Source organism: Panthera tigris, chromosome A1, assembly GCF_018350195.1.
Source record: "Panthera tigris isolate Pti1 chromosome A1, P.tigris_Pti1_mat1.1, whole genome shotgun sequence".
NCBI lineage: Eukaryota > Metazoa > Chordata > Mammalia > Carnivora > Felidae > Panthera > Panthera tigris.
The window spans coordinates 104,104,670-104,122,845 of NC_056660.1; the positions used below are offsets into that span (position 1 = coordinate 104,104,670).

The window sequence follows — 18,176 nt, forward strand, 5'->3', positions numbered from 1 at the left end:
GGCCAGGTGTGGAGGCCAACTCCATAATCCCTGATTTCAACCAAACATAAACTAGGTGATAAGAAGCCTGGCCTGCAAAGTGTCTCCACTCGTCAGGATCTGAAAGCATTCGGGTGAGGAGGTAAAAGAAATCAGTTGTTAGGCAGTTGAGAGTTTGTCCAAGGCTTGGAAATATCACCTTTTAAAAGATGTGCCATCTTCAGATTCCCAGGACTCGACCTTGTCGATGACATCAGCACCAGGACACCCAGTGACTGCCTGAGGGCTGGGAAATGACTCTGTGGCCAGCTAGATTTTCTGAGCTTATCTGCAAAGCTACTCTAATCTCCTCTGAATATCAGGGCAGAGTCTTGCCAAGCAGCCAAACACTCACTTTAATCATTTTTAGTTAGGAGGAAAAAAAAGTTCTGTTTATAAATAAAAAGCTTAACCCATTGAGTTGGGGTCCACATCCCTATTCCATTTCTCTTTTCCTCTCAAGGTACCCACAGCTGAGGCAGGACAAGCAAAACGACACCTTGAGGGATCTTCAATCTCCCTGGAATATATAATCCTCTCGAAATGATCTAAAACGGTGTGGATGTAACCTTAAAGGTGGACCTCCCCCGGTGAATATTATAGCAACACAAAAACAGAAAAGCCACTTTGAAAAATGATTCAGCAGTTTCTTATAAGGATTAAACATATACCTGTCATTCAACTCAGCAATCTCATGCTTAGGTATTTATTTAAGGTAGATGACAACACATATTCACACACAAAAAATGGGATATGAATGTTTATTCATAATGACCCCACTGTGGAAAGAACCCGGATGTCCTTCCACTGGTGAAGAGATAAACAGTAGTACATTTATACGATGAAGGGAATCCTACTGAGCAATAAAAAGGAACTAGCTACCGATGCACAGAGCAACATGGAGGGATCTCATTATGCTGTATGAAAGAAACCAGACTCAGAAGCCTGCATGGCGTATGATTTCCTTTATAGAACATCCTGGAAAAGGCAAAATTACAGGGTCAGAAAACAGGTCAGTAGTGGCCAGGGGCTAGGTGTGCAAGGGAAGGTTGACTTCAAGAGGGCATAAAAGAAATTTGGGGAGTGCTGACGCTATCTTGTATCTTGATCACGATGGTCATCATACACCCGTATGCATTTGTTAAAATACATGGTCCTGTACACTAAAAAAAGGGTAAATTTAGTCCAAGTTACACCTCAATGAACCCAACCTGAAACTAAAATCTCAGTGTCAAAGGCTCAATGATTAACAAAGGCAGACATCAAAACAACGGATTAACTTCCCGCCTACATCAAGATCTGGAGGCCTTCTCCCAGGCCGGTCCGGTGGGACTCAGAAGCCGTGTACTACTCAGTTACCTTTGGGCACAGAGTTTAAATAAAGCACTAATACATAAATCAATACGGCCACCGTGCCAGCATGCTACTGTGCATGAGGTTACTCATTTAGGATGTTCTGAAGCCTGTTCTTCGTGAGACAGCTTCTCACATTCTGACATTAAGGTGCTATTTATTTTCCAGGGTGGTGCATTGTTCCTACTTTGCTTCTCCTAGAGTTCTAACTGCTTGGATGCCACAGGTTACATGATCCCCGGAGTCAAGCAATTATTTCAGACAGAGAATTCAAGCCTGCCCTGTGCTTGTGTTTTCTATAAATGAAGAGGTAAGTGAAAAGACAAATGAATGAATGCACCACATTAATCGTTAACAGTCCAGCGGGACATAACAAAGAGAAAAAAGGGACTTCCCTAATTCTGTGATATGCTTATAGATGACTTGGCTCAGAATTATTTTTGGCAGAGAAATACTCACGTCCTGGGCATGCAAAGGTTTTCACTTACTTTTCCACCGGATGCCACGACTATAGTATAATAGAGTGTCTCCATTTTGAATGGTTATGATTTGAAACTAGGCTTGCTTTCTCCCCCTTCTCCCAACAGAAAGGTTTACTGAGAATCCACTATATGGAAATAAATGCTAAGGGCAGATGGAATGAGAAACTCGAAGATGCAGCCTTTCAGCAGCCTACTGCAGCTACCCAAGTACGTCCAGTGGAAGGCGGAGTGTGATGTGTGGTGAGCAGAAGCATAACTACGGCGCTAAGCAGCAAGGGGGAGGGGGACTGGATCTGTCTGGGAAGGCGGAATTCAAGCCCAGCTGTGGAGGATGAGATGTGGGACTGCAGACATTCCAGGCCAAGGAACTACTTTGCATAAAGGGCCTTATGGGTGCAGATTTGCTTAAATCACTTTTCAGCTAGCATCCTGGAGCCTGAAAGTCATGAGTATTACATTGGGGGAAGGGGGAAGGTGTGGGGAGGTTGGGGGAGGATTTCATGATCTTTAGGCCTCAGGCCTCTCTGTTCTCTGAGAGTCTGGTGCTCCCCTATTCCCTCACGCACTAGAGCATCCCATGTTTACGTCACCTGCCTTGTCCATATAGAGTCATTTCAGCAGGGACCCAGGTCACTCGTGGTCGATCACTGGGTTCTGAAGAGTCAAGTTTGGGAAACAATGACAACAGGGAAAGGGATAGGAGGGCACAGAGGTGGTGGCTTTAAACGGGGTTAGAGTACTTGCTCCCCTCCAGTGGGGTCTGGATCCAGGATCTTTAATCACCTCAGGGAGCAGTGTTAGTGAAAACACTAATAATGAATGCAAGAGAACCTTTGCTGCCGCATTATCATTACCGATAAGACACCGGTAATCATCCAAAGGCTCATCAACAGGGAAACACTGTCCTCCTTTAGCAAGGGCAGGGATGGGAGGAAGAAGAGAATATCCTCCGTGGTCAATAGGCTTGCTGTTTCTCACCACCTGATACCCCAAAGTGAAAGGACCAGGGAACTCAGGCCAGTCTTGCCTGTAGATTCAGATCCTGTTTCTAACAGAAACAGTCGAATAACCGATTTATCTTCCTAAATGCCAGTTTACCCAAAATGACTGGACACTGTATTTTTTTAGTAAGAGTATCCTTTTTCTGTATCTTCTCTCTCTCTCTCTCTCTCTCTCTCTCTCAAGACATTGTTAGGTCAGCAACAATTTCCATGTTCAATTAAGTTTATTTATTATTTTTAGTAATCTTTATCCCCAAGGTGGGGCTTGAACTCACAACCCTGTGATAAGAGTCGCGTGTTTTTCCGGCTGAGCCAGCCGGGCGTCTCTGTGTCGATTTAGTTCATGTGGTCAACCTAGGCTTGACTGCTACCATTCTTGAGGAATGGGCCATGTGTGCCATAGCATCGATGTGGCAAGGAAACACGGCCAGTTATTTTAGAAGATGATCAAAATCAATAGTCGGCTGATTATTTATCATTAGCCAGGAGACACTGAAGCACTTTTAGTACAGAAACCCAGTGGAGGTTACTGGCACTCTAAGGACAACTGAGGAAATACTAAGGGGGAGGAAATAGAGTGTTAGCGTATTCCTGAAAGCCCTCCTTGCTGGCAGTGTAAAATAATCCTTTCAATGGCAGGAAATAACATATCTCACAACATGGGAATTCCTAGGTCGTGGGGGTTTTCTTTTACTTTATGTGGGTCACAGAGTAAACTGCAAAACTTGATGGGCAAGGAAAGGGGGGGGAGGGTGGTGGAAGGGGGATCATGGCAGTGCAAAAGAAGCATCTTCCAAGTGGCCCTTGTGGCGGCCAGTGAGCCGAATAACCGCGAACCAGTCAGGCTGGGCCGCTGATCAGAAAACAGAAGATGCTGACCTGTGGTGAACCAGAATTCTGCTCCAGCAGCTGAAGAGTAAAGCCCAAAGTTCCTGCTCCCTTTTCACGCCACTCCTCCGCTTTCCTCCACTTGGAGAACCCGCTCCAGCTTGGATCAGGGGTGAAACTGAAGCAGCTACCCTAAATGGGCTTTTGGCTTCGTACCAACAGGCTTGTTTCTTGACTTGACTCTCAGCAACCCCTGTGCAAACACTCAGCATTCCATGGCTGAGGCCACACACACACACACACACACACACACACACACACACACGGCAGCCATCAGGTGGGACTCAGGTGGGACGGCGGCAAATGTACTTTCACACCCTGGGGAGAAGAGGTGGGGGGTGGGGAGGTGAGGTGGGGGAAGGCCAAGAATCGGGTGGAGAGGAGGGAGCTTCACGGACGCTATAAAATCCATGCCAGGAGGAAACGAACAGATATTTCCATGGATATCAACCTGAGAAAAGTGGTCTTTTCAACAAGAATCTCACTCCTTCGCCTGCACCACTTCTTCCCTGCCGATCCCAGGCCAGGCCAAAACAAACTGAAAGACTATTATGATTTGTGGTCAAGAGAACAAGCTCCAAAATATTTGTGGATGTGACTTCAGGAGGCCCCACAGTGACAGACTGAAGTACAACACTAAGACCTGGAAATGTGGTGCCACAGGCACAAGACATCAGGAGGGAGGTGCACCTGCCAAAAAACCGGAGAAGTTTCCAGAAAGTACCCTCTCAGCAACCCCGCTGAAGGAGAACTAGCATATTGAACTTTCCACATAATTGCTTTTCAGGTCTGTCTCCCAGATAATCCCTCAGTGAATACCTAAGTCAGCAAAACAACTGGAATTTTTATATTGATCGTGTAATACTGGCAGGTCTGTGAGCTATAGGCCTCAGTCGGGGCAAACACATAAAATATTGCCGGTTGGTATAAGAAGTTTTTAGCTAATGTAGATGGTTTGGAAAAGGGGGCCGTTTTCTTTCTCTTTTTTCAGATGGCAGACTGTTTTTTTTTCTTCTTATATGGTGCCTATTTTTATGGCATTTATGCCCCAACCAACTTCCAATGAGCCCATGAGAGCCAGCCCAGCACAACCTCCTGAGTAGCCTGCACCTTGGGGACAAGGAACCACCTTACAGGGCGAAAACCTAAATGACTTGACCTGCATCCTGGGCCTCCAAGCTTCAATCCTTGTTCTCCAGACTACTTTCTGACCGACTTTCAGATTGGGCCCTCCCTGTTCTACTCCCAGCCATAAACGGACCTCACTGCCACTGCACTTTCTGCACACACAGTCACTTGGTGGTAATGTGTCCCAGCCGATTTAGTCCCTGGTACTCTGGCATTTGAGGGGGGCAGCACTGCCCCTCAAAGACGGAAGTATTTTCAAAACTTGCTGTTTGTTTCCAGAGGGCCAGCTCTTCTCTAAATCAAATACGCGATCTAACCTGTTCAACAAACATACCAAACACCTTCCATTGCAAGACCGTCAGCACTAAGGGTATAGTGGATAAGGCACTGCCCCCCCCTCACAGAACTCAGGCATTACTAATGCGCCACGCTGGGTGGAAGTCAGACCACCCCATCAAGGCCATGTTATGGAGCAAAGCAAATAATACCAATGCCTTACAGTCACCCCAAACTTCATAGTTTTCAAAGAGCTATTCCGTGTATTTTAAGATTCATGACTTTTTAACATTTTTATTTATTTTTGAGAGGCAGAGAGATACACAGCACGCGCAGGGGAGGGGCAGAGAGAGAGGGAGACACAGAATTCGAAGCAGGCTCCAGGCTCTGAGCTGTCAGCACAGAGCCCAATGTGGGGCTCAAACCCACCAGTTGTGAGATCGTTGACCTGAGCCGAAGTCGGTCGCTGAATCAACTGAGCCACCCCGGCACCCCTACTATTCGTGATCTTAAGTCAAATTCTCACTAGTTAGTTGAAAGAGATCCTTCACATCATTTCCCCAACTTCATTTGTGCTGGGTCTGTTCCCCTCCCCTCTGGCAGACCCCCCTCATTAACTTCCCTATCCCCCAAACTTAGGAGGCATCATGCTTCCATCCATTCCTTATCACACATAGTGAGATCATTGTCAAGTCCCGTTTGTCCTTCCACCTTGAAATTATACACCGTCTCCATCGCCACTGTTTTCATCTTCCCCAAGCCATCATCAGATCTCACCTGAATTATTCAGGTAGCCTCTTAATTGGTTCCTCTGCTTCCACGTGTGCCCACGTCCAGTCTGTTCTCCATGCAACGGTGAATGGTCAGGGAAAGTTGTGGTGGATTTGGTCCTGGCCACTTTTATTTGCTCTAGAACAGTGGGCGGTGTTAGAACACGCAGCAGGATGAGGAGTAATCTGGATATGGCCGTGTCACTGACCTCACACCATCACTCCTCTTTGAAAAGGCAAGAATGAATTACTTTACATAAGGCTCAAGAAAGACAGCTGTAATCATTTGGATGCATGCCACTTAGAGACATGGCGGAATGGAAAAGACGCATAGTGACACATTCCAGAGGGCATGGAATGGGAAACAGAGGAAGACCAGGGATGAACAGAGTAGACTCGGTGAAGCATGACAAGGCACAAAAGGATGTAAAGAATGAAGCTGGGAAGCCAGTGAGGTTTCCCAGCCACCAAAAAGACATTAACCCTATTGCGAATGATGAAACCAGTTGAGAATTCCCTCCACACAGTGAGGCCTTGAAGGGTAAAGATCTCCCATTATCTCAGCTCCAATACCATTTGTCTGGTGATCACCAGAAGACCAAGGCATAGAGATGAGGGTTCTATTTAAAATGTTTATTAGTTGGCCAGTTCCTTCTCCACCTCTTGCTTTTAAGTCTGGCCTGTATACAACTGGCACACCGTTTTGTGATTGAAACATGTACTGCCTGTCACTGTTCTTGGCGTCTCGTTCGTTGAGAATAAACTCATGTTGTATTTGGATGGACAGGGAAACTTGCGGTGTAAAAGATCTAAAGGGATGAAACGGGCACAGAGATGATGGAAAGCAATTTCTCCAGCCCCACCCAGGCTGGAGCACACTGTTACTATGCTTCATCAGGGTTGGTCCGTTTGTTTTCTGTACCGACTTAAAAACGGTTAGTTATTTCAGCATTCCAGTGCCGCACTGGCACTGGCACTAAGAATACCACATCGGAGTGGAAACTGTCAACAGGCCATTTCCCAGAGCCTGGACAACTATGCCTGCAGGTGAAACAGCATCACTTCGGAGCCTCTAGAAGGTGTTAGAGGCCATTAGCATCCCTTTGATATTTTTAACACACAGAATTCAAGCCCTGATCACATTTCAGGGTATATGCGCCCCTTGCTGCAAGCCCCCGTTCCTTTCATAACTCAGACATTGCGGGGGGGGGGGGGGATTATTGTTTTCTGAACCAAAGCTTAGCCGTTACTACAGTGGAGAATCCTGGCGGGAACCTCTGCCTGGAGGGAGCGATCGATAACTGGAGTGGAGAGCAGGGGGCAGAGAGCAGACCGTAAGTCCCCCTGGACAGAGGACTTGAGGACAGAGATCCTGTCTTGTTTGTCTCTTTAGTCCCAGAACTTCGCAGGCGCTCAGCACTCACTAACGCTTGTTGAATTGAACTGACAGGTGTAAGAAAAGAAAAGAGAAGAGAAGAGCCCAGGGGTGGAGACCTGGTGAATGGGGTGGGAAGGGAACTAGAAAAATAAGTGTTTGGGGGGGAGGGTATTCGAGGAGTAAAGAACTCTGGTAGGAAATGAGTGGAGAGAAAACAAATTAGAAAAAAAAAAAAAAAAAAGGGAGAACCAAATGTCAGGATGCCACGAAAACATTCCAGGTGTGCATACGTGCACCAGACCCACACGCTCATGCACAGGTGGGCACAAGCACCCTCAAAACCAGTGGGGAGTCAGAGCTCTCTACAGGGACAGAAGGGCAGGGGGGTCTTGGAGGCACCCTATTTGTTTTAGGTCCTGCTTCCGGCACAAGGGAAAGGGGAGGGAGGCTGGGGCAGCTGAGAGGTAAACAAACACCAGTTGGAGGCGGCACTCAGGCCACAGGTGTGTCCACAGGCAGTGTGGGCACAGACACTGGATTCCACGGGTCTTTCCTTCCAGGCACAGGAACACGAGGGATAAGCCCTCCTCACTAGTTCTGGAGGAGATCCCTCCCCGCCCCCCAGTCCTATTTCCTAACATAAACCCAAATTACCTGACAGTACACCTTGTTTTTATCATCTATATACAGCAATGAGGAAGCTGTTCCCTATAAATAGGTTTGCACAACTGGGCTGTGCCTTTTGCAAACATTAAAGTGGAAACGGCCCTGACGCAGATCAATAGTGCTTGCCTATTTCCCTGTGCTGCTCTGTTTATTTTTAGTCCCCACAAAGAGCCCAATATTTGTAGGAAAAACTCTACATCGCCTTCAAGAATATTACCAACTAATGACCTGAGCAGAAAAAACAATTTTGCATTTACTTTATTCCTATCATTCCTTTTTTTTTTTCTTTTTTCTTTTTTCCTTATAGGAATAAATTCAGACTCGGCAGGAATTTGTTCTACTACCTCATTACATAGATTCAGGCCTTTGGGGAAAGAGATCATGAAGCTTATAAAATTCCATACCTCCTTTATTACTGCCTGTTTTCTTCCATTTGCCAATTTATCTAAGAGTTCAGTGCTCTATTCCTCAGGCAGGGGAGTGCATGCTGGTGCACGTAAACCCAAAGAGTGAGCTTTGGTTGCTTAGAAATAGGAAGGAGTGTGACCCCCCCCCCCCACCTCACCTCCCTTTACTTGTACATCATCATTTAGTGCATGAAGGAAACAGAGTGGCAAACTGCAATCAGGAGCATCAGGACGTTCAGAATATAAAAGGTGCATTAGAAAAAGCACTGGGAGCTGAAGCGGGTAATTGGCACTTGATTATCTACAAGTGTCGCCTTACCCATCTCTGCGTTTTCTATGAAGTTTATTTAGCAAAATGCCCTCACACAGTTGGGCACACGCGTTAAATGCTGGTCAAGTAAACAAGTTTCTCCCAAACACAAATGGAATTGTGATTATTGGTTGCACCCTGGAGTCCCTGCTGAAACTGTGGATTCCTTGGCGACTCAGATAGAGTTCCATCGTCCTGTTTGCATCCTCAGCTGCCAGACAGAAGCCTATATGCGATGACATATGCTCAGCAGGTCTTGACTGAAAGATGAGATTATGTCATTGTGCGACCCTGCGTAAGGCACATAACTCCTTAGGGCATTCTTGTCCTCATCCAGGGGTTTGATCAGAGTCCGCGACAACAGCTATTCATTGGGGCCGTGGGAGCGCCCTGATTCTGGGCACAATTTTATTTGGCATCTGTGTATCATTTTTCTGAAAGAGGATACCTGTCTTTTATTGTCTCAAAGATTCTTTGGCTATTCCCTGCCACCAGAAGTTTCAGAATCTTTAGCTGAGAGCTAGAGTCTCAAAAATTACTGAATTCGTGAATCCCAATACTAAAATACTTTGGAGCATGCATGCCATGCTTACTTACTCGATATGTGCGATGTACTATATTAAGCGCATTATCAAACTAGCATCAAAATCACAAAAAGTATAAGGGAAATCAACAATATTTATTTCTTTATATATCTAAGAGTACAGATGCTTTATCTTAGAAAATAATCACTATTGTATCAAGAATAGTGTGAATGAATATGCCTTATGTTTGAAAAGCTAGATTGATTATTTGTGATACGTTAATCTGGAAGGTCCAGTTCCATGTTCGGTTTATTTTACATAGCTGGGTTTTAATGGCTGTCATAGTTCTAAGCAAAAAAAAAAAAAAAAAAACAAAACAAAACAAAAAAAAAAAACAGTGTGAACATTTCCAAACACTGTTTTTCACAATGTTCTCTCTATACTAAGTTTCGTTAAAATTCAGTTATCTTCTTACTTATTCTTAAAATGACATCTTTATCTTGAAAGGATAAATTAGTTATGCTCTATATTTTTAAACAACAACCCATAGGTAGCATATTACTAGAGTGGCTCATTATCACAGAAATAGTTAACCAAATAGGGAACCCTTCACTTTTTATAAAAAGAAAAATGAATGTAACTTATCTGTAAGTTGGACAACTCAATTATTTTTTGATAAGATAACCAGCAAATCTCTGTGTGGTACAGAAGATTTTCATGGTCCCTTCTCAACTTAATACAAAATATTGTATTGCTTTGACTACACTGTATATTGCACATTTGTTTTTTATAAAATTAATTATGAAGTATCCCGCAGCATTTTGTATACCTCTGGCTTCAACATCTTGGCTGCCCTAGCTTGCTTATGAATGATGCAGTGAATGAATTGATCTCTTATAACCTCACCCTGGAATCCTTCTCTAAGAAACAGCTGCTTCTCAAGAGGGAACACTACTTGGTTTTTCTCACAAAACATTTTCATAAAGATTGTGAATGAATTTCATCTAGTGATGGCTCACCAAAAGGGGGCACTTAGCGTATTTCATTGGTGAAACAGAAATGAGCAAATACAATAGGCTAGATCTAACATCTTACAAATGTAAAACAAGTCTTCTGCCCTCCGTAACCTGTTCAATATGTATTTGCTTCTTCAAGATACAGTAACACCTTCAATAATACTTTCACAGCACTTTGTGACAGAGAAACTCATTTTAGATAGTTTTCAACATAGTATCTTATCTGGGTTTGTACTGGGAGCAAAAACAGTTGTTTTTTTAATTTTTATTTTTTTACATTTATTTATTTTTGAGGAACAGTGAGACAAAGCATGAGTGGGGGGAGGGGAGGTGGGCAGAGAGAGAAGGAGACATAGAATCTGAAGCAGTCTCCAGGCTCTGAGCAAGAGGTCAGCACAGAGCCCGATGGGGGCTCGAACCCACAAACTGAGATCATGACCTGAGCCAAAGTCGGATGCTCAACCGACTGAGCCACCCAGGTGCCCCAGAAAGACAGTTTTTAAACATATGTAGCTTTTTTACTTCTGCATACAAGTAAAAACTTCAAAACAGGCTTCAGAACATCATTTAGTGAAATTTTATAAAGATCAGTAGGTGAATTTAAACATTGGTTTAACAAGCGCAGGGGTATTCATATTTTTCTGTGGCACTGTCATATTATCATTTTTCAAGGCAAAGTATACACTTCCTTCCAATATATTCATTCTTAATGACAGTACATGTCAGTCTATGTTGCATTCCATCATCTTGATAGTTTTGGAATTGGGGGCTAATGTTTGGTCAGTACCGATTGTGTTACAGTTTTTAACTCCCAGCTTGGCTAATAAACCAAGAACCTAGAACAAAGTGTGTCCTAGAACAAAGTTGTCAACTCCATTTCAAAGTGTTCACTTATTCTTGCTTGCACAGGTAGTGATACCTTTAAATTTATACTTTGGTTTTTTTTTTTTTTCTACAAGCTTCTTTCTTTGTTAAATTTTTAATGTTTATTTATTTTTGAGAGAGAGAGAGAGAGAGAGAGAGAGAGAGAGGCAGAGGGGCAGAGAGAGAGGGAGACACAGAATCTGAAGCCGGCTCCAGGCTCTGAGCTGTCAGCACAGAGCCTGATGAAGAGCTTGAACTCATGGAATGTGAAATCATGACCTGAGCTGAAGTTGGATGCTTAACTGACTGAGCCACCCAGGTGCCCTTTTACCGGAATCTTTTTAAGCTGCTTGCCTTGGTTGTCGTTGCTGTTTGGTTTTTGTTTTTTTGTGTTTTTGTTGTTGTTGTTGCTGTTGAGGGCTACTTTAGTTGAAACTAATTAATATTAAGCCAATTAATTTAACCCAACATGTACAGATACAATGCAACATGCTGTGGACAAGTGAGCAACCACCGCCCCCACCCCCACCCCTGACCCTGAACATACACCCTCTTCTGACTTAAAGAACAGGAGAGGGAGCAACTGTCAATCCATATATTAGTAAAACTTAATTTTTCTTATTTTTGGGGTATAAAAATGTGTACAAATTCCAGGGTTTTCTTTCTTAGCCCCAGTGATTTATCTTGCAAATTCCACCTTGGAAACCCTGATGTGGATAATCTCTGGTGCCATTTCCACCTCAAAAATTAAAAATTAATGGATATTCTGCTAGCAGGGCACTGGCTCTCTTTGTTTGCTCAAAGAACTCCTATATAACCCCCAAATTTATGTTTCCTGGCAGCTCTGGAGAAACCCTCCACCCAAAAACCCCGTGAGTGAGGAAGGAAGGCCGGTCACCTGGCTGAGCTCTTCCCCTGCTGCCACCTAGGAGAGAGTCTGGTTGAATCCATCCAGAAGAACTGGGTAGGTTGACAGGTCTCTATCTCCCCATTAGCCTACCTTCACACTCCGCACACACGGACTAGCAGTTTTCAGCCTCAGCAAACATTAAAACATGAGATTAATGGGGCCACCTGGGGTGGCTCAGTCGGCTGAGCATCCGACTTCAACTCAGGTCATGATCTCACTGTTCGTGATTTCAAGCCCCACTTTGGGCTCGCTCCCATGAGCCTGTTAGCTACAGAGCCCACTTCAGACCCTCTGTCCCCCTCTCTCTGCCTCCTCACCTGCTTGCACTCTTATATAAAAAGAAAAAAAAAAAATATATATATATATATGTATATATAAAACAAACAAAAAAACCATGGGATTATGATGTGTGGCGCAGCAAAAGTGTTCAGGGCACAAGAATTTCCCTTGGAAGGTTTGACAGCTGCAAGTGGGAGGGATGAGGCAGGGTCATGTGTTTTCAGAGTTGTTCTGGACAGCCCTGTTTTGTGTGGGAAGAAGAAACAAATTGTATTATGTGGAAGGGAAAAGTCTTCTAAATTTAGAGTCTTTTATCACCTGGATTGTTGTCTCTGAGCCTGCTTTCCTACGTTTGCCTGGCGAGTCGCAGGAGGCGAGTCGCAGGAGCTGGGGAAGTGCGGGAAGACTGACTGTATCCAGCAGCGACAAAGCCAGGTGCCAGGCAGCCCGCCAGAAAACGCAGTCCAGTGACCACAGCCTCTTTCAAGAGTCGGGGAGGACAGTCATACATGTCTAAGAGACATTCTTTGTTCGGAGACAAGATCTGGTGACCCATGAGTAAAATCTCTTAAGGAATGGACTTACAACAAGATAGGTAGGTTTTTAGAATAAAGACAGGACCGAAAGATCATCTCCGAACTTTCTCCAGTCACATTTCCTCCATCAAAACTAGCTTCTCTCCTGTTCCTCAAACAGCTCCTAAGGACTTTCCGAGGCCTCCAATTCCTTTCAGGGGTCAAACGCTCAAAAACCAGAGGCTCCTTCACAGAAGCTAAGGATAATTTACCCTTAGGAAATTAGCTTGATTGGTTATGTCTGTATTTGAGGACAGGGCGGTGCATTTCTTTCGTTGGAAAAAAGTTTTGTTAACAAAAAGACAACAAAAAATAATCCAGTCTAGGTTGTTTTCTGTATTTTAGAGATTCCACCAACATTATCATCAGAGAAACTGAAGATAAAAAAAGATTATTTCCATCTCCGTTAAAATTATAATACCCTTCTCATTAAGGTGTCTGGAAAATGACAAGATGGCTCTTACAAGTGAAGTTTTTATTTGTGCTACTCCCTTGCACACGGGTTTATAAGTGCTGGTATTGTATTTCCTATACAAAGAGACGGAGGTTATTAACCGTGTGAATCCAGGCTGGGCTCCTGTTACATGTTTGTATACTGGATTCCCTCTCTTTATTTTCTTACGAAACCAGAGCTCCACAACCTACCTCTCCCAATCACCATCACCCCCCACCACCAGAAATTGCTTCTTCTGCACTGAAGTATGAAACCTACTGGTTACTCTTATTTGGCATCTGTGATCAGACACATTGTATTTGAGTTCTTAGATACAACACAGATGAAACAAACAGCCACAATAGGAACTTAAGCAGCCAACTAGCAACCTGGTGAGTGAGTACTCTCCTTAAAATTAAAGTTACCAACCAGAAATTTTTACAACTTGCTCCCTATAGCTAGGAAAAATAAACAGGCTTGAAAGATGAACAGAATCCTACGGCCGTGATGCCGGAACAAGTCCACAGAAATAATCCAGTTTTCCGTTTCTTTCCCAGAAGGTGTCTTGCTCTATATCTGCCTTTATCAGAGGCAGGACCAGGACCAGGCTCAGGGGTTCTGACTGGGGTGGAGGGAGAATGGGGCGCCTGGCCATCTGGTCATTTATACTGATATCAAAGAGAAAACTCCTAGCAGAAACTCACATGAAACTAGTAATTGCATAAGATGGTAAAGAGTTCTACCAGGCACCTAAAGATGTAAATATTTATTAGTTATGCATACATTTTTGAAACTAGAAAAGGTATTTTTCAAAGATTTCCAAAGCAAAGATCTACTTCACAAGCTCCAAAATATTTTCCAAGATGTTCCCACTATCAACTGACATTCTCTGACAGAGGCCTAGAAAATGAGCTAACTCCACAGCTCACAAGCAGCTTGCTTGGGTGTGAACCAGGCACACACAATGTCACAGCCAGTCTCGAGTGCCACATCCCTTGTGGTTCCTCCCATCAGAAGCCAGTATCTCTGACTGCCAGTTGGAAACCTTTTCCAGAATTTTCATTCCAGAGAGATTTCTCTAAGAGCTGTGCTTCCAACCCCCCTTTCCAACATTCTATCCCTGGATCAGGTATACAAATCTAGGCTCTGTATTTAAGCTGGAGAAGGAATAAAGAGTAAAAACACTGTCAAAATACTTATTCCACTGAGCCTCCACACCACCTCCCCGCCCCTCTTGAAAGTTACAACCTGCAGGAAATAATCCTGGTTCAAAGTAGAGTATTTTAATCTGCATTAATGACCTTTGAAAGCGTGAGCTTGGGAAGGCCTCTGAGATTCAAGCAGTGAGACTTTCCACACAGAATGCATGGAATTTGTAAGCCAAGGTGCTTCTGTGAAGGACTCTGTGCTAGAAGTGAACGAATACTCGTGGCACTTGAGCAACAGATTCAAATTCAATCATCTCGGCAGGCTTTCACCTCCACTTCCAAATAGCTGTGGGGTCTCTGGGCTTGTGTTCAGCTGCCTAATGTAGCATGAGGGGATGGCTTCTCTCTGAATCCAAGGCTCCATCTTGGCCTGTCCTCCCCTCCCCCCAAGTAAGGTATTGTCTCTCATGGGGGCAGACACAGGAGACCAGTCCTTTTCTTCCTAGCCTTTTCTTTAAACATGAGAATATGCAAACATATGCCAAATTAGGCATACTCTGTGGTGAAAATTCCCACAAATAAATAATAAATCTTCCTCATATTGCTCAAAGAAGAAAAGGCACGGTAACCAGGTTCCCTAAAAGTGCCCCCCCCCACATCCCCACCTTACCTTCAAATACGAAGATAAATGAGATTTTTTTTTTTTTTAACGTTTATTTATTTTTGAGACAGAGAGAGACAGAGCATGAACGGGGGAGGGGCAGAGAGAGAGGGAGACACAGAATCGGAAGCAGGCTCCAGGCTCTGAGCCATCAGCCCAGAGCCCGACACGGGGCTTGAACTCACAGACCGCGAGATCGTGACCTGAGCTGAAGTCGGACACTCAACCAACTGAGCCACCCAGGCGCCCCAAAGATAAATGAGATTTTTAAGAGAATTCATTTTTAATTGCTTATTCCTAGTGAGTGATTTCAAACACCAGGTCGATCTGGGGCTACGATTCTGTACAGCTGAGTATTGCTTCCCATGTATACTTTTAGCATGTAAAGGCTGCCATTTTAATTGGTATTCAGAGGTCTGCCAATGTGCAGACCCAAGCAGTTCAATTATTTTGCCCAACTGGGAAAGTGAGTTATCTAGAAACAAATGGGAATGACAGATTAAAAGGCTATCCTTGCTAATACTTTCAAATTGGGCTAAAGTTAGTTATACCCTGTTGAGTCCTTCCACTTAGGACGAACAATGCAGCAAAGCATGGCGAGACGGACTGCTTGGGCCTCTAATCTTAGCTGTGACATTTCCTGTCTCATGTTCTACCATCAATAGTGACCTACTTGCTATAACCATGTGATTTCCCAACTGGGGCTTTTGATGCTCACACATGGGAAACACAATTATTTTTATATTTAGCACAAAGTGTAGCCGTGAAACATTTCAAATGATTTTCAGTTCAACATATCCACACGAATCTTATTTTGCGGTAATCTTTTGTTTTGTTTTGTTTTGTGTTTTGCTTTGTCTTTTGGAAACAACAGTTACGACGCATTAAAAACAAAGCTTTCACTCCCCCCGCCCCTTTTTTAAAAAGCAAACAGTGCACACGCTCCATTAGGTCAGTATCCGATAAATTGAAAACTAGCAAAAAGTGAAAGAATCATGTCCTCGTTATCTCAGCTGAAGAACTGGGCACACATGACTCTTGTTGAGAGTGATAGGGAACAACACTGCTGGTATTACTTAGGTTTGAAATCCTTAGCAAAATGAAAATAACTTATTAGTGGTAAGTAAAGAGGAGACAGAAACTAGCACTCAGAAGTGGAACAGAAGGATACAAAAGACACAACCACAGGATTTTTTACGTAAAACTGCAGATAAAACTAAAAACTCACCAGAACACAACACAGAGTAGGATTGCAAATACCTAGCAAGAAAGCCTTCCCATGCCACAAAATATGTCTGAGAGCCACTCAGGACAGCTGATTTACCAGGCAAAAGTCAAGCCATCACACATAGTTTTCAAAATTAAGAAGACGGCCCTTAATAAAAATCTATGTCTGTCTGTATGCATGTAACACAGCAAACGACTGTTCACAATTTTAAACCTTGTTAACTTCGATCCGCAAACCGTAACGACGTGAACAGAGGGGTCCCACACTCTACTGAAGAGAACTTGCTCCATGTCACGTGTGAATAAGCACATTCCCAAAAGTTAACCAAACCCCCAAAACAGATGTCAGGAGCCTGCAGTATACCTATCTCGGTGACTCTCCCAAACTCTGTGGCTACACCAGCTCAGAAGCAGCTGCTTTTGTGAATCATAAAGGACCTTTCAAAGCACGGGGTGTTCACACATGGAAAAGCACATGTTCTCTGCCTCTGCCAAAGAAGCTTCACTGCCGCCCCCCTCCAAGTACTTGGGAAATGTTCCAGCAATATGTGTGTACCCATTATGGATTCCTTCTCATTGCTACTGCATGTGCTGTACATTTTCTGTAACCTCATGCTGCTTCCCACCCACACAGCTTAGAAAGAAAGAAAGAAAGAAAGAAAGAAAGAAAGAAAGAGAAAAAAAAAAAAAGAAACAAAGCCTTTGTTGAGCCATAAAAGGGCCAATCTACTGTATATGAAAACTACCCTGTCAAAAGCCATCTCTCAAGAGTTTATGTAGACCATGAACCTGCCTAATTTAAATAATGATATGTTGGCCCAGCCCTTTAATTACCCATCTCATTGCCACCTGGATCTTGATGGGCTCTTCCCCAATCACACACCCAAATCTACCTAGGTTATAAAGTGAGGAAGAAACGGCTCCCCTCCAGGACACACAGGAGGAAGGTACCATGTGAACAACATCGAAGTATCCTTTTCCATTTCCTCCCTCTTCGGTGTTTTACTGACTTGTCTCTGATGCAAGACATAAAAACAATCTGGAAGAACTAGACTTAAAAATTACTCTCAAATATAGATGTGTTCTCACCATAACATTTAGATCTGCTTCTGGAAGTCTGATACGGGGAATTTAGCTGAGAAGTGTATTTCATAGTAACGGCTCCAACAGGTTTTTGTGATAGCGGGAAGCCCAGAAGGCAGGAAACAGCACCACGCGGGTTTAGACTGATTCCCCGCGTGGAGAGCGATGCCGTGGTTGGCGAGGTCACCTGAGGAAAGATCTGGGGAAGGTGAGCAGGTAGGAGGGGGACGTGAAGCTCCTGTCAAAGGTGAGATGATGATTTGTTTGGTTGAGTGGTAAAGTCACACTGGAGGCCTCAGAAAATAATGGTTCACAGCGCACTCAACAAATGACACAGCAACCCACAGAACGACAGGGAAAGGAAAACACAGAAGCACATATTTTAGTTGAGAGGGTCCCGAGCTGAAAGCCAGAGAGAAAAGCAGATTCAGAGGAAGGCACTGATTCACTTCTGTCAGTCTCTTCCAAATTAACATGGGAGGTAAAGCTATTTTTCAATTTGCACCTTCATAATTACCTCAGAATAATTAAGAACACAGTTCTAGGAATACATTATTTTAGTAGATACGTGAGTTCAAGTGAAAAATTATGTGTAAGCAGAGAAAACAATTTTGTTTTAGTGAATTTGCCACTGCAAATTATCATGCAATTATAAGTCTTCCAATTTACAATTGAGCTTTATATGTACACCTCCATTTTTTAAGGGTTTATGTCTAACACTAAAGGAGGTAGCATCCTTAAAACTATAATCAAAATAAAAACCGAAGTTAAGAGTATTA

The 18,176-nt window shown here is 43.7% G+C and overlaps 1 protein-coding gene and 1 long non-coding RNA gene across 5 annotated transcripts in view; one reads left to right on the forward strand and one right to left on the reverse strand.

The window, feature by feature from the left end:
- LOC102950014 overlaps positions 1 to 13,368 on the forward strand; it is a 120,512-nt gene extending 107,144 nt beyond the window's left edge. For 2 of the 4 annotated variants that reach the window (XR_006216526.1, XR_006216528.1), the window contains one exon: positions 482 to 3,015. This is a non-coding gene — a long non-coding RNA (uncharacterized LOC102950014). Of the gene's footprint in view, positions 1 to 481; positions 3,016 to 11,923 lie in introns of those variants that run through there. The other 2 variants (XR_006216527.1, XR_006216529.1) reach the window with 2 other exon arrangements.
- The window catches only part of MARCHF3 (membrane associated ring-CH-type finger 3), a 147,529-nt gene that overhangs the window by 117,191 nt on the left and 12,162 nt on the right, over positions 1 to 18,176 (reverse strand). The window lies entirely within an intron of this gene.